This window comes from Chiloscyllium punctatum, chromosome 18 (assembly GCF_047496795.1).
Source record: "Chiloscyllium punctatum isolate Juve2018m chromosome 18, sChiPun1.3, whole genome shotgun sequence".
In the NCBI taxonomy this organism is placed as follows: Eukaryota; Metazoa; Chordata; class Chondrichthyes; order Orectolobiformes; family Hemiscylliidae; genus Chiloscyllium; species Chiloscyllium punctatum.
The window spans coordinates 80,365,668-80,381,782 of NC_092756.1; the positions used below are offsets into that span (position 1 = coordinate 80,365,668).

The 16,115-nt window shown below is 55.4% G+C and overlaps 2 non-coding genes across 2 annotated transcripts; both read right to left on the reverse strand.

Moving 5' to 3' along the window:
* Window positions 1–12,177: 12,177 nt before the first annotated feature.
* LOC140489446 (U2 spliceosomal RNA) lies at window positions 12,178–12,369 on the reverse strand. The gene has a single exon (XR_011963132.1). It is a non-coding gene; the product is annotated as a U2 spliceosomal RNA (small nuclear RNA).
* Window positions 12,370–14,178: 1,809 nt separating this feature from the next.
* Window positions 14,179–14,370, reverse strand: LOC140489447 (U2 spliceosomal RNA). The gene has a single exon (XR_011963133.1). It is a non-coding gene; the product is annotated as a U2 spliceosomal RNA (small nuclear RNA).
* Between the last annotated feature and the right edge of the window lie 1,745 nt (window positions 14,371–16,115).

Genomic DNA, 16,115 nt, shown 5'->3' on the forward strand with positions numbered 1-16,115 from the left:
TATTTCAAAAATATACTTTATTCATAAATGATTTGATGGTCTGTACATTGGATCATGCCATACATATGTCCATATTTACAAACACAGATTCGACTTTATTCTTGTCCTTTACAATCCTGTGCATTTTTTCCATCTTGTATATATACATATATTTGGCTGAGGCATCAGCAGAGCCCAAAAAAACCTCTGTATGGGCCCCCTGTTCTTCTTTCGGCAGGCCGATCTTACACGGTGGTCTTTCCCCACCGCGCCTTGGCGGCAGCTGCCCCAAGCTTCAGCGCGTCCCTCAACACGTAGTCTTGGACCTTGGAATGTGCCAGTCTGCAACACTCGGTCGGGGTCAACTCCTTCAGCTGGAAGATCAACAGGTTTCGGACCGCCCAGAGAGCGTCCTTCACCGAGTTGATGATCCTCCAGGCGCAGTTAATGTTCGTCTCGGTGTGAGTCCCGGGGAACAGGCCGTAGAGCACGGAGTCCCGCGTCACGGCGCTGCTCGGGACGAACCTCGACAAGCACCACTGCATTCCTCTCCAGACTTCCTCTGCGTAGGCACATTCCAGAAGGAGGTGTGTGACAGTCTCGTCCCCCCCGCAGCCACTTCGAGGGCAGCGTGCGGTGCGGCAGAGAGTCCGGGCGTGCATAAAGGATCTCACAGGCAGAGCCCTTCTCACCACCAGCCAAGCCACGTCTTGGTGCTTGTTGGAAAGTTCTGGCGATGAGGCATTCTGCCAAATGGCTTTGACAGTCTGCTCAGGGAACCGCTCGACAGGATCCGCCCTCTCCTTTTCCCGAAGGGTCTCAAGGACGCTACGTGCTGACCACTTCCTGATGGACTTGTGGTCAAAGGTGTTTTTCCTCATAAATTTCTCCACGAAGGACAGGTGATACGGAACGGTCCAACTACTCGGAGCGTTCCGCGGCAGCGAGGCCAGGCCCATCCTTCGCAACACCGGGGACAGGTAGAACCTCAGTACGTAGTGACACTTGGTGTTTGCGTACCGAGGATCCACGCACAGCTTGATGCAGCCACACACAAAGGTGGCCATCAGGGTGAGGGTGGCATTGGGCGTGTTTTTTCCCCCATTGCACCGGTCTTTGTACATTGAGTCTCTTCGGACCCGGTCCATCTTTGATCTCCAAATGAATTGGAAGATGGCCCGGGTGACTGCGGCGGCACAGGTCCTGGGGATAGGCCAGACCTGTGCCACATATAGCAATACTGAGAGGACCTCACACCTGATGACCAGGTTTTTTCCCGTGATGGAGAGCGACCGTTGCCCCCATCTGCCTAGTTTCTGTCTCATCTTCCTGATCCGCTCCTCCCAGGTCTTGGCGCACGCCCCAGCCCCCCCGAACCAAATACCCAGCACCTTCAGGTGGTCAGTCCTGACGGTGAAGGGGATAGAGGATTGGTCGGCCCAGTTCCCGAAGAGCATGGCCTCGCTCTTGCCTCGGTTTACCTTGGCCCCCGAGGCCCGTTCGAACTGGTCGCAGATGCACACGAGTCTGTGCACGGACAGCGGATCCGAGCAGAAAACAGCGACGTCATCCATGTACAGGGAGGCCTTAACCTGCAGGCCCCCGCTGCCAGGAATAGTCACCCCTCTCAGGCTCGCATCCTTCCTGATGGATTCGGCAAATGGCTCTATGCAACACACAAACAAGGCGGGTGAGAGGGGGCATCCCTGCCTGACTCCAGATCTTACAGGGAAGCTATCTGATTCCCACCCATTGATTGAGACTGCACTGACGATGTTGGTGTAGAGCAGTCTGATCCAATTTCCGATTCCCTCCCCAAAGCCCATTTTGGAGAGGACATCCCTCATATATGTATGCGATATCCTGTCAAAGGCTTTCTCCTGGTCCAGGCTGATGAGGCAGGTGTCCACCCCCCTGTCCTGCACGTAGGCGATCGTATCCCTGAGGAGTGCGAGACTCTCAGAGATCTTCCTGCCCGGTACAGCACAGGTTTGGTCCGGGTGGATCACCGATCCCAGAGCAGACCTGACCCAGTTGGCGATGACCTTTGACAGGATTTTGTAGTCTGCATTTAACAGTGAGATCGGTCTCCAATTTCTAATTTCCTCCCTCTCCCCCTTCCGCTTGTAGACGAGGGTGATGATGCCTTTCCTCATGGATTCACTCATGGTACCTGCCCGGAGCATACTGACATACACCTCCAGCAGGTCCTGGCCGATCAAGTCCCAAAGAGCGGAATAAACCTCGACCGGTAAGCCGTCGCTTCCGGGAGTTTTATTCTTTTCGAAGGACTCGAGGGCCTTGGTCAGTTCATCCAGAGATAGCGGCTGGTCCAGCCTCTCTCGTGTTCCGTCATCTAGGACCTCCGTGATAGAGGACAGGAACGACTGGGAGGCCGCGCTGTCGGTCGGCTTCGAGTCATACAGGCTGGCGTAGAAGGATTTGCTGATCCTCATGACGTCAGCCTGAGATGATGTTACCGAGCCATCTTCTTTCTTCAGGCTGCTGAGCACGGAGCTCTCTTTGTGCACCTTCTGGAAGAAGAAACGTGAGCACGTCTCGTCCTGCTCCACCGAGCGGACCCTGGACCGGAAGATTATCCTGGAGGCCTCCGAGGCAAAGAGCGAGGCTTGCTGGCCCTTCACCTCCTTGAGGTCCTCCGTGACATCCACACCCATCGTCTGCAGCAGGAGCAGGTTCTGCATACTTTCCTGGAGCTGGGACAGTTTTCCCCGCCTCTCTCTCGCCTCCTGGACACCTTTGAGGATAAAGAACCTCTTGATGTTCCCTTTTACCGTTTCCCACCAGTCCGCTGGAGACTCAAAGAGGGGCTTCACGGTTCTCCAACCTGCGTAATCCCTCTTGAGCTCTTCGATGTTTCCCGGGGTCAACAGCTTAGTGTTCAGTTTCCACGTTCCCTTGCCCGCCCGCTGTTCGTCCTGTAGGTGACAGTCGGCCAGCAGGAGGCAGTGGTCAGAGAAGAACACCGGCTTGACGTCGGTGGATCTGACCGAGAGCGTTCGGGACACAAACAGGTAATCTATCCTTGAGCGGATAGACCCGTCTGCCCGTGACCAGGTGTATCTACGCTGCGCTCCGTCTGCAGGGGCGCTGAAGACGTCGTGCAGCTTGGCGTCTTTGACCGTTTCCATCAGGGCCCTGGACGTAGCGTCCGGTTTACTGTCCCCCCCGCCGGATCGTCCATCAGCATCAATGATGCAGTTGAAGTCTCCGGCCAGAATGACCGGCCTGGACGTAGCCAGCAGCAGTGGAAGCTGTTGCAGGACGGCCAACCGTTCACTCTTACCCACTGGGGCGTACACGTTGATTAGTCTCACGGGAGCGTTTCTGTATTTAACATCCGCGACGAGGAGGCGCCCGCCCACCACCTCCTTAACCTCGGAGATGGTGAAGTTGCCTCCCCGCAACAGGATACCCAGGCCGGAGGCGCGGCTATCGTTGCCCCCCGACCACACTGACGGCCCGTGGGCCCACAAGCTCGACCATCTCCTGTAACTGCTGAGGTGCGGTATCCCACACTCCTGCAGAAACAGGATATCGGCTTTGACGTTTGCCAGGAAGGCCAGCGTTGAAACACATCGCGTAGCCGCTTTAATGCTACGTACATTTACGCTGGCAATTTTAAACCCCATTTTAACAGTTTGCGGGGTTACCAGTGTCCATTTTCTTCAGGTTTTGCTCCAGTGGGGTAGCTGCGTGCATCCCCGTGGTGACAGCAAACTGCTGGACCTTCCCAGGGCTGAGGTAGTTGTCCGGCTCCACGCTGGAGTCATTTCCCCGCTCTGGTGTCATCGTGTCGGACCCAGGGTCCTCATCGCCCCGTTCTCCATCTGACAGCAGGGCTGTCACTGGGACGCTGCTCCCAGTTCCCTGGAGCTGTGGGCCGGTGGGTACCCCTTGGTTCTCACCGGGTAGGGGGAGGCCTTCACCCATCCCCTCAGAGGGATCGTCTTTTCCTTCTTGGGCGGTGTTGCCCTCCTTTCTCCCCACGGCGCTCTGCCTCTTCCTCCGGAGGCGACCCTTCTTGCGCCCGTCCTCACCCTCGGAGGAGCTGCCTGTATCCTCCTCTTGGAGGTGTCTCTTCCCCCTTCGCTTGGTGGCTTTGGGGCCCTCGAGAGGTTTCCTTTTCCTGTTTTTAACGATAATCCACTGCTCTGCCTCCTTTGATCCCTCCTCTTCCATTTCCTCCGTCTGTCTTGCAGGAGCTTGGGTCGGCTGCTGCATCTCCCCGCTGTCTGCTGCCTGCTCCTCTACAACTTTCCCTTCCTTCTGGGTGCCTCCAGGTACCGTTCCTTTGCTGATTCGCGGTACCTCGTTAGACTTTGTCGGTCCGCGGCTCGTGTTGCCACCTCCGGCCATCTGTGCGTAGGTGGCGGCTCCTCGTCTTGGGCAGGCCTTGTACATGTGGCCCGCCTCCCCGCACAGGTTGCAGCTCTTTTCCTCCCGACAGTCCTTTGTCAAGTGACCCTCCTGTTTGCAGTTCCTGCAGATGGTCACTTTGCAATCCACCGCCACGTGTCCCGACTTCCCGCAGGTTCGGCACACTTTGGGCTGCCCTGCATATGTCAGGTAGCCTCTGCTCCCTCCGATTGCGAAGCTCGAGGGTGGGTGGAGGATGTTCCCACTGTCATCGGCCCTCAGAGTTACCTTGACCTGCCTCTTACTGGTCCAGATCCCAAAGGGGTCGATCACATCGGTGGCTTCTCCCTCGACTTGGACGTACCTTCCCAGGAAGGTCAGGACATCAGCCGCTGGAACGTAGGGGTTGTACATATGGATTGTAACAACCCGGTTCCTCTGTGCAGGAAGCACACACAATGGGGTCGCCGACAAGATGGAGAACAGCGGCTCCCCTTCCTTCTCCTTGAAGACCTTCAGGAGCTGTTCGCACTGCTTCACGCTCCTGAAGGTCACATCGAAGTAGCCTGCCCCAGGGAAATCCTGCAGGCAGTACTTTTTTTTTTTTTTTTATTTCAAAAATATACTTTATTCATAAATGATTTGATGGTCTGTACATTGGATCATGCCATACATATGTCCATATTTACAAACACAGATTCGACTTTATTCTTGTCCTTTACAATCCTGTGCATTTTTCCAATCTTGTATATATACATATATTTGGCTGAGGCATCAGCAGAGCCCAAAAAAAAAAACGTCTGTATGGGCCCCCTGTTCTTCTTTCGGCAGGCCGATCTTACACGGTGGTCTTTCCCCACCGCGCCTTGGCGGCAGCTGCCCCAAGCTTCAGCGCGTCCCTCAACACGTAGTCTTGGACCTTGGAATGTGCCAGTCTGCAACACTCGGTCGGGGTCAACTCCTTCAGCTGGAAGATCAACAGGTTTCGGACCGCCCAGAGAGCGTCCTTCACCGAGTTGATGATCCTCCAGGCGCAGTTAATGTTCGTCTCGGTGTGAGTCCCGGGGAACAGGCCGTAGAGCACGGAGTCCCGCGTCACGGCGCTGCTCGGGACGAACCTCGACAAGCACCACTGCATTCCTCTCCAGACTTCCTCTGCATAGGCACATTCCAGAAGGAGGTGTGTGACAGTCTCGTCCCCCCCGCAGCCACTTCGAGGGCAGCGTGCGGTGCGGCAGAGAGTCCGGGCGTGCATAAAGGATCTCACAGGCAGAGCCCTTCTCACCACCAGCCAAGCCACGTCTTGGTGCTTGTTGGAAAGTTCTGGCGATGAGGCATTCTGCCAAATGGCTTTGACAGTCTGCTCAGGGAACCGCTCGACAGGATCCGCCCTCTCCTTTTCCCGAAGGGTCTCAAGGACGCTACGTGCTGACCACTTCCTGATGGACTTGTGGTCAAAGGTGTTTTTCCTCATAAATTTCTCCACGAAGGACAGGTGATACGGAACGGTCCAACTACTCGGAGCGTTCCGCGGCAGCGAGGCCAGGCCCATCCTTCGCAACACCGGGGACAGGTAGAACCTCAGTACGTAGTGACACTTGGTGTTTGCGTACCGGGGATCCACGCACAGCTTGATGCAGCCACACACAAAGGTGGCCATCAGGGTGAGGGTGGCATTGGGCGTGTTTTTTCCCCCATTGCACCGGTCTTTGTACATTGAGTCTCTTCGGACCCGGTCCATCTTTGATCTCCAAATGAATTGGAAGATGGCCCGGGTGACTGCGGCGGCACAGGTCCTGGGGATAGGCCAGACCTGTGCCACATATAGCAATACTGAGAGGACCTCACACCTGATGACCAGGTTTTTTCCCGCGATGGAGAGCGACCGTTGCCCCCATCTGCCTAGTTTCTGTCTCATCTTTCTGATCCGCTCCTCCCAGGTCTTGGCGCACGCCCCAGCCCCCCCGAACCAAATACCCAGCACCTTCAGGTGGTCAGTCCTGACGGTGAAGGGGATAGAGGATTGGTCGGCCCAGTTCCCGAAGAGCATGGCCTCGCTCTTGCCTCGGTTTACCTTGGCCCCCGAGGCCCGTTCGAACTGGTCGCAGATGCACACGAGTCTGTGCACGGACAGCGGATCCGAGCAGAAAACAGCGACGTCATCCATGTACAGGGAGGCCTTAACCTGCAGGCCCCCGCTGCCAGGAATAGTCACCCCTCTCAGGCTCGCATCCTTCCTGATGGATTCGGCAAATGGCTCTATGCAACACACAAACAAGGCGGGTGAGAGGGGGCATCCCTGCCTGACTCCAGATCTTACAGGGAAGCTATCTGATTCCCACCCATTGATTGAGACTGCACTGACAATGTTGGTGTAGAGCAGTCTGATCCAATTTCCGATTCCCTCCCCAAAGCCCATTTTGGAGAGGACATCCCTCATATATGTATGCGATATCCTGTCAAAGGCTTTCTCCTGGTCCAGGCTGATGAGGCAGGTGTCCACCCCCCTGTCCTGCACGTAGGCGATCGTATCCCTGAGGAGTGCGAGACTCTCAGAGATCTTCCTGCCCGGTACAGCACAGGTTTGGTCCGGGTGGATCACCGATCCCAGAGCAGACCTGACCCGGTTGGCGATGACCTTTGACAGGATTTTGTAGTCTGCATTTAACAGTGAGATCGGTCTCCAATTTCTAATTTCCTCCCTCTCCCCCTTCCGCTTGTAGACGAGGGTGATGATGCCTTTCCTCATGGATTCACTCATGGTACCTGCCCGGAGCATACTGACATACACCTCCAGCAGGTCCTGGCCGATCAAGTCCCAAAGAGCGGAATAAACCTCGACCGGTAAGCCGTCGCTTCCGGGAGTTTTATTCTTTTCGAAGGACTCGAGGGCCTTGGTCAGTTCATCCAGAGATAGCGGCTGGTCCAGCCTCTCTCGTGTTCCGTCATCTAGGACCTCCGTGATAGAGGACAGGAACGACTGGGAGGCCGCGCTGTCGGTCGGCTTCGAGTCATACAGGCTGGCGTAGAAGGATTTGCTGATCCTCATGACGTCAGCCTGAGATGACGTTACCGAGCCATCTTCTTTCTTCAGGCTGCTGAGCACGGAGCTCTCTTTGTGCACCTTCTGGAAGAAGAAACGTGAGCACGTCTCGTCCTGCTCCACCGAGCGGACCCTGGACCGGAAGATTATCCTGGAGGCCTCCGAGGCAAAGAGCGAGGCTTGCTGGCCCTTCACCTCCTTGAGGTCCTCCGTGACATCCACCCCCATCGTCTGCAGCAGGAGCAGGTTCTGCATACTTTCCTGGAGCTGGGACAGTTTTCCCCGCCTCTCTCTCGCCTCCTGGACACCTTTGAGGATAAAGAACCTCTTGATGTTCCCTTTTACCGTTTCCCACCAGTCCGCTGGAGACTCAAAGAGGGGCTTCACGGTTCTCCAACCTGCGTAATCCCTCTTGAGCTCTTCGATGTTTCCCGGGGTCAACAGCTTAGTGTTCAGTTTCCACGTTCCCTTGCCCGCCCGCTGTTCGTCCTGTAGGTGACAGTCGGCCAGCAGGAGGCAGTGGTCAGAGAAGAACACCGGCTTGACGTCGGTGGATCTGACCGAGAGCGTTCGGGACACAAACAGGTAATCTATCCTTGAGCGGATAGACCCGTCTGCCCGTGACCAGGTGTATCTACGCTGCGCTCCGTCTGCAGGGGCGCTGAAGACGTCGTGTAGCTTGGCGTCTTTGACCGTTTCCATCAGGGCCCTGGACGTAGCGTCCGGTTTACTGTCCCCCCCGCCGGATCGTCCATCAGCATCAATGATGCAGTTGAAGTCTCCGGCCAGAATGACCGGCCTGGACGTAGCCAGCAGCAGTGGAAGCTGTTGCAGGACGGCCAACCGTTCATTCTTACCCACTGGGGCGTACACGTTGATTAGTCTCACGGGAGCGTTTCTGTATTTAACATCCGCGACGAGGAGGCGCCCGCCCACCACCTCCTTAACCTCGGAGATGGTGAAGTTGCCTCCCCGCAACAGGATACCCAGGCCGGAGGCGCGGCTATCGTTGCCCCCCGACCACACTGACGGCCCGTGGGCCCACAAGCTCGACCATCTCCTGTAACTGCTGAGGTGCGGTATCCCACACTCCTGCAGAAACAGGACATCGGCTTTGACGTTGGCCAGGAAGGCCAGCGTTGAAACACATCGCGTAGCCGCTTTAATGCTACGTACATTTACGCTGGCAATTTTAAACCCCATTTTAACAGTTTGCGGGGTTACCAGTGTCCATTTTCTTCTGGTCTTGCTCCAGTGGGGTAGCTGCGTGCATCCCCGTGGTGACAGCAAACTGCTGGACCTTCCCAGGGCTGAGGTAGTTGTCCGGCTCCACGCTGGAGTCATTTCCCCGCTCTGGTGTCATCGTGTCGGACCCAGGGTCCTCATCGCCCCGTTCTCCATCTGACAGCAGGGCTGTCACTGGGACGCTGCTCCCAGTTCCCTGGAGCTGTGGGCCGGTGGGTACCCCTTGGTTCTCACCGGGTAGGGGGAGGCCTTCACCCATCCCCTCAGAGGGATCGTCTTTTCCTCCTTGGGCGGTGTTGCCCTCCTTTCTCCCCACGGCGCTCTGCCTCTTCCTCCGGAGGCGACCCTTCTTGCGCCCGTCCTCACCCTCGGAGGAGCTGCCTGTATCCTCCTCTTGGAGGTGTCTCTTCCCCCTTCGCTTGGTGGCTTTGGGGCCCTCGAGAGGTTTCCTTTTCCTGTTTTTAACGATAATCCACTGCTCTGCCTCCTTTGATCCCTCCTCTTCCATTTCCTCCGTCTGTCTTGCAGGAGCTTGGGTCGGCTGCTGCATCTCCCCGCCGTCTGCTGCCTGCTCCTCTACAACTTTCCCTTCCTTCTGGGTGCCTCCAGGTACCGTTCCTTTGCTGATTCGCGGTACCTCGTTAGACTTTGTCGGTCCGCGGCTCGTGTTGCCACCTCCGGCCATCTGTGCGTAGGTGGCGGCTCCTCGTCTTGGGCAGGCCTTGTACATGTGGCCCGCCTCCCCGCACAGGTTGCAGCTCTTTTCCTCCCGACAGTCCTTCGTCAAGTGACCCTCCTGTTTGCAGTTCCTGCAGATGGTCACTTTGCAATCCACCGCCACGTGTCCCGACTTCCCGCAGGTTCGGCACACTTTGGGCTGCCCTGCATATGTCAGGTAGCCTCTGCTCCCTCCGATTGCGAAGCTCGAGGGTGGGTGGAGGATGTTCCCACTGTCATCGGCCCTCAGAGTTACCTTGACCTGCCTCTTACTGGTCCAGATCCCAAAGGGGTCGATCACATCGGTGGCTTCTCCCTCGACTTGGACGTACCTTCCCAGGAAGGTCAGGACATCAGCCGCTGGAACGTAGGGGTTGTACATATGGATTGTAACAACCCGGTTCCTCTGTGCAGGAAGCACACACAATGGGGTCGCCGACAAGATGGAGAACAGCGGCTCCCCTTCCTTCTCCTTGAAGACCTTCAGGAGCTGTTCGCACTGCTTCACGCTCCTGAAGGTCACATCGAAGTAGCCTGCCCCAGGGAAATCCTGCAGGCAGTACACGTCTGCGGCTGCAAGGCCGCAACACTCCAGCAGAACTTTCTTCACAAACACCGTCCGATCCACCGGTGTGTGCTCCTCCACCTTCTTCACAGTCACCCTGACTGTGTTCCGAATGCCCTGGCCCGGGCGGCGAGTGGCTGCTGAGGCCATAGCTCAGAGGTTGGCTGGTCCCTGAATTGGCGTTAGGCCGAAGCCAGCATGAAGATCCACCAAGAGCAGGTCAGCACAACCAAACGATCCTCCAACGTCCAATCACGATGCAGCGATGGTCTCCAGCAGCTCCAACAACTCGCAACACGACCCCCGCAGTTTTTCCCCCGCCAGCACGCTTCTGCTGCGTCGAACCTCCAACACTCGAGCAGAATCTCTTCCTCTGGTCCTCAGGAACGACACATATTCCGAGCCAAAAGGCCGAGAAGCGATAGCACATTGATACTCTAACGGTGGGGGTCACCTTTGCCGACTATCCTTTCCGTCAGTTTGACGATATTCAAAGTTCGTTTATTCCCTTACCGCGTACCTTCCGAGATTTCCAACCAGATCGGAAGATCGCTTTGCAGCCGTCGCTGTGCTTTCCCCGTGGTTTTCCGTCCATCTGTTACGTAGCCGCGTAGATGGCGCTGACGACCAATCGGATGGCACGGGCCGGAGCCGCCATGGGAGCGCACGTCAGGTCGACTGCAGAGAGGTTTCTCCCGGCGATCGGGGACAGCGGCAGGGTGGTTCCCCCGGCGTCTACAAGGTTGACCAGAATTCCACAGGCAGCACCTTCCAAACTCATGGCCGACACAGCCTTGAAGGATGACGGCAGCAGATCCACGGGAACACCACCGTTCGCAAGTTCTTCCCCGAGGCACGCGCTGTCCTGAATTGCAAATATATCGTTGTTCCTCCGGTGTCACTGGGTCAAAATCTGGAATCCCCGCCCAAACAGCATCGCGGGGCTACCGACAGCACGTGGACTGCAGCGGTTCGAGAGAGCAGCTCACCGCCAAGGTGATCTCGGGATGGGCAAGAAGAAATGTTGGCCTTGACAGAAAGATCCTATTCATTTCCTCCCCTTGCGTTCGTGTAGCTTGCCCATCAACGCGAATCATTGTTTCCCACACGTACAGGATTCGCTCCTTGGCATTCCACATCAATCTGAAACGTCGTGAAAAGTGAATTACGTCCGTGCACCCTTTCTTTATCGTCCACTTTCAATCTCCTCTCCACTTGTATCCGACTCTCCGTGTAGAATGGGGAGGGAGCTGATCTCCCGACGTAAACACGTCACGCTGCAAGCGCACCTCATCGCCACAAGCAGCTCGATTTGACATCTCCGTTCACGTTACCGCAGATCGCTGAGAACATTTTAAGCCGATCCAGTTGACAAACTGACGACTATTTTGCTACTTGCACCGCAAATGATTACAAACCATTCCAAATCGTACGGGTGGCACAGTGGCTCATCGTTCAGTACGGCTGCCTCGTGGCCCCAGGGAGCTGAAGTGAGTTCCAGCCTCGGGCGATGGTCTGTGTGAATAATCTTTACGTACAGACGTAGCCGCTAAAGCAGGTTGCTTCCGTACAGTAGTTTGCGAAGAAACAAACAGAGCTGGGGGGTTTCACTCTATTCAGGAAACAGACCAAAGACACTTCTTTCTTGTTCAAGAAAATATTCGGATAAATTTGATGCGTCGGTGTGGGGGGGGGGGGGGGGGGGGGGGGGGGTGGGATGGGGGATGGGTGGGGAAGGGGTTGTGGGGGCTGATCTGATAGCCATTTGACATTGGCTGAGTTATGGGATCCCACAACCTGATTTGACAGTGTGAAAAATCCCACAACACCAGGTTACAGCCCAACGGGGTTATTTGGAAGTACAGCAGTCACCCCCCCGCCCCACCTCCGTACCATCGGTGGGATACGTTCCAAGACCGACCGCAGAAGCCCGAAACGGCGGATAGGGGCAAACCCATTCATTTAAATTGCAAAGTTACCTTCCTGGCAGCCCCCTGGTTCCAGAATGTTCCCTGTAGCACGTTTGGGCCGCGGATACCGGGGCGGGGTTACCCTGTCCTGGCTTTCAGCGTGCCGCGCCTTCATCGGGTAACTGCAGAGCAGGATCACAAGACGGAAAACTGGCAACAAAAGATGATAGTTTCATGCAACTGAAAAGACAATCGATGGAACGATCGCTGCGATCGACACGGCAAACTAGCAAAGGCAAGAGATTCACATTCCATTCACCTGCTTTTGAACTTGGCTGGTAGGCTGCACCGTTCCTGGAAACACTGCAATACCAGGCTGATACACGGAGAGGACAGAGCAAGCCCTTCAGCCATCTCCCTGCTCCAAAAATCCATTTAATACAAACACTCCCACCTTCGGGAGGTATCAGCGATTAAACTGATAAGAACAGAAACTACACATATTCCGAGCCAAAAGGCCGAGAAGCGATAGCACATTGATACTCTAACGGTGGGGGTCACCTTTGCCGACTATCCTTTCCGTCAGTTTGACGATATTCAAAGTTCGTTTATTCCCTTACCGCGTACCTTCCGAGATTCCCAACCAGATCGGAAGATCGCTTTGCAGCCGTCGCTGTGCTTTCCCCGTGGTTTTCCGTCCATCTGTTACGTAGCCGCGTAGATGGCGCTGACGACCAATCGGATGGCACGGGCCGGAGCCGCCATGGGAGCGCACGTCAGGTCGACTGCAGAGAGGTTTCTCCCGGCGATCGGGGACAGCGGCAGGGTGGTTCCCCCGGCGTCTACAAGGTTGACCAGAATTCCACAGGCAGCACCTTCCAAACTCATGGCCGACACAGCCTTGAAGGATGACGGCAGCAGATCCACGGGAACACCACCGTTCGCAAGTTCTTCCCCGAGGCACGCGCTGTCCTGAATTGCAAATATATCGTTGTTCCTCCGGTGTCACTGGGTCAAAATCTGGAATCCCCGCCCAAACAGCATCGCGGGGCTACCGACAGCACGTGGACTGCAGCGGTTCGAGAGAGCAGCTCACCGCCAAGGTGATCTCGGGATGGGCAAGAAGAAATGTTGGCCTTGACAGAAAGATCCTATTCATTTCCTCCCCTTGCGTTCGTGTAGCTTGCCCATCAACGCGAATCATTGTTTCCCACACGTACAGGATTCGCTCCTTGGCATTCCACATCAATCTGAAACGTCGTGAAAAGTGAATTACGTCCGTGCACCCTTTCTTTATCGTCCACTTTCAATCTCCTCTCCACTTGTATCCGACTCTCTGTGTAGAATGGGGAGGGAGCTGATCTCCCGACGTAAACACGTCACGCTGCAAGCGCACCTCATCGCCACAAGCAGCTCGATTTGACATCTCCGTTCACGTTACCGCAGATCGCTGAGAACATTTTAAGCCGATCCAGTTGACAAACTGACGACTATTTTGCTACTTGCACCGCAAATGATTACAAACCATTCCAAATCGTACGGGTGGCACAGTGGCTCATCGTTCAGTACGGCTGCCTCGTGGCCCCAGGGAGCTGAAGTGAGTTCCTGCCTCGGGCGATGGTCTGTGTGAATAATCTTTACGTACAGACGTAGCCGCTAAAGCAGGTTGCTTCCGTACAGTAGTTTGCGAAGAAACAAACAGAGCTGGGGGGTTTCACTCTATTCAGGAAACAGACCAAAGACACTTCTTTCTTGTTCAAGAAAATATTCGGATAAATTTGATGCGTCGGTGTGGGGGTGGGGGGGGGATGGGGGATGGGTGGGGAAGGGGTTGTGGGGGCTGATCTGATAGCCATTTGACATTGGCTGAGTTATGGGATCCCACAACCTGATTTGACAGTGTGAAAAATCCCACAACACCAGGTTACAGCCCAACGGGGTTATTTGGAAGTACAGCAGTCACCCCCCCGCCCCACCTCCGTACCATCGGTGGGATACGTTCCAAGACCGACCGCAGAAGCCCGAAACGGCGGATAGGGGCAAACCCATTCATTTAAATTGCAAAGTTACCTTCCTGGCAGCCCCCTGGTTCCAGAATGTTCCCTGTAGCACGTTTGGGCCGCGGATACCGGGGCGGGGTTACCCTGTCCTGGCTTTCAGCGTGCCGCGCCTTCATCGGGTAACTGCAGAGCAGGATCACAAGACGGAAAACTGGCAACAAAAGATGATAGTTTCATGCAACTGAAAAGACAATCGATGGAACGATCGCTGCGATCGACACGGCAAACTAGCAAAGGCAAGAGATTCACATTCCATTCACCTGCTTTTGAACTTGGCTGGTAGGCTGCACCGTTCCTGGAAACACTGCAATACCAGGCTGATACACGGAGAGGACAGAGCAAGCCCTTCAGCCATCTCCCTGCTCCAAAAATCCATTTAATACAAACACTCCCACCTTCGGGAGGTATCAGCGATTAAACTGATAAGAACAGAAACTACACATATTCCGAGCCAAAAGGCCGAGAAGCGATAGCACATTGATACTCTAACGGTGGGGGTCACCTTTGCCGACTATCCTTTCCGTCAGTTTGACGATATTCAAAGTTCGTTTATTCCCTTACCGCGTACCTTCCGAGATTCCCAACCAGATCGGAAGATCGCTTTGCAGCCGTCGCTGTGCTTTCCCCGTGGTTTTCCGTCCATCTGTTACGTAGCCGCGTAGATGGCGCTGACGACCAATCGGATGGCACGGGCCGGAGCCGCCATGGGAGCGCACGTCAGGTCGACTGCAGAGAGGTTTCTCCCGGCGATCGGGGACAGCGGCAGGGTGGTTCCCCCGGCGTCTACAAGGTTGACCAGAATTCCACAGGCAGCACCTTCCAAACTCATGGCCGACACAGCCTTGAAGGATGACGGCAGCAGATCCACGGGAACACCACCGTTCGCAAGTTCTTCCCCGAGGCACGCGCTGTCCTGAATTGCAAATATATCGTTGTTCCTCCGGTGTCACTGGGTCAAAATCTGGAATCCCCGCCCAAACAGCATCGCGGGGCTACCGACAGCACGTGGACTGCAGCGGTTCGAGAGAGCAGCTCACCGCCAAGGTGATCTCGGGATGGGCAAGAAGAAATGTTGGCCTTGACAGAAAGATCCTATTCATTTCCTCCCCTTGCGTTCGTGTAGCTTGCCCATCAACGCGAATCATTGTTTCCCACACGTACAGGATTCGCTCCTTGGCATTCCACATCAATCTGAAACGTCGTGAAAAGTGAATTACGTCCGTGCACCCTTTCTTTATCGTCCACTTTCAATCTCCTCTCCACTTGTATCCGACTCTCTGTGTAGAATGGGGAGGGAGCTGATCTCCCGACGTAAACACGTCACGCTGCAAGCGCACCTCATCGCCACAAGCAGCTCGATTTGACATCTCCGTTCACGTTACCGCAGATCGCTGAGAACATTTTAAGCCGATCCAGTTGACAAACTGACGACTATTTTGCTACTTGCACCGCAAATGATTACAAACCATTCCAAATCGTACGGGTGGCACAGTGGCTCATCGTTCAGTACGGCTGCCTCGTGGCCCCAGGGAGCTGAAGTGAGTTCCTGCCTCGGGCGATGGTCTGTGTGAATAATCTTTACGTACAGACGTAGCCGCTAAAGCAGGTTGCTTCCGTACAGTAGTTTGCGAAGAAACAAACAGAGCTGGGGGGTTTCACTCTATTCAGGAAACAGACCAAAGACACTTCTTTCTTGTTCAAGAAAATATTCGGATAAATTTGATGCGTCGGTGTGGGGGTGGGGGGGGGATGGGGGATGGGTGGGGAAGGGGTTGTGGGGGCTGATCTGATAGCCATTTGACATTGGCTGAGTTATGGGATCCCACAACCTGATTTGACAGTGTGAAAAATCCCACAACACCAGGTTACAGCCCAACGGGGTTATTTGGAAGTACAGCAGTCACCCCCCCGCCCCACCTCCGTACCATCGGTGGGATACGTTCCAAGACCGACCGCAGAAGCCCGAAACGGCGGATAGGGGCAAACCCATTCATTTAAATTGCAAAGTTACCTTCCTGGCAGCCCCCTGGTTCCAGAATGTTCCCTGTAGCACGTTTGGGCCGCGGATACCGGGGCGGGGTTACCCTGTCCTGGCTTTCAGCGTGCCGCGCCTTCATCGGGTAACTGCAGAGCAGGATCACAAGACGGAAAACTGGCAACAAAAGATGATAGTTTCATGCAACTGAAAAGACAATCGATGGAACGATCGCTGCGAT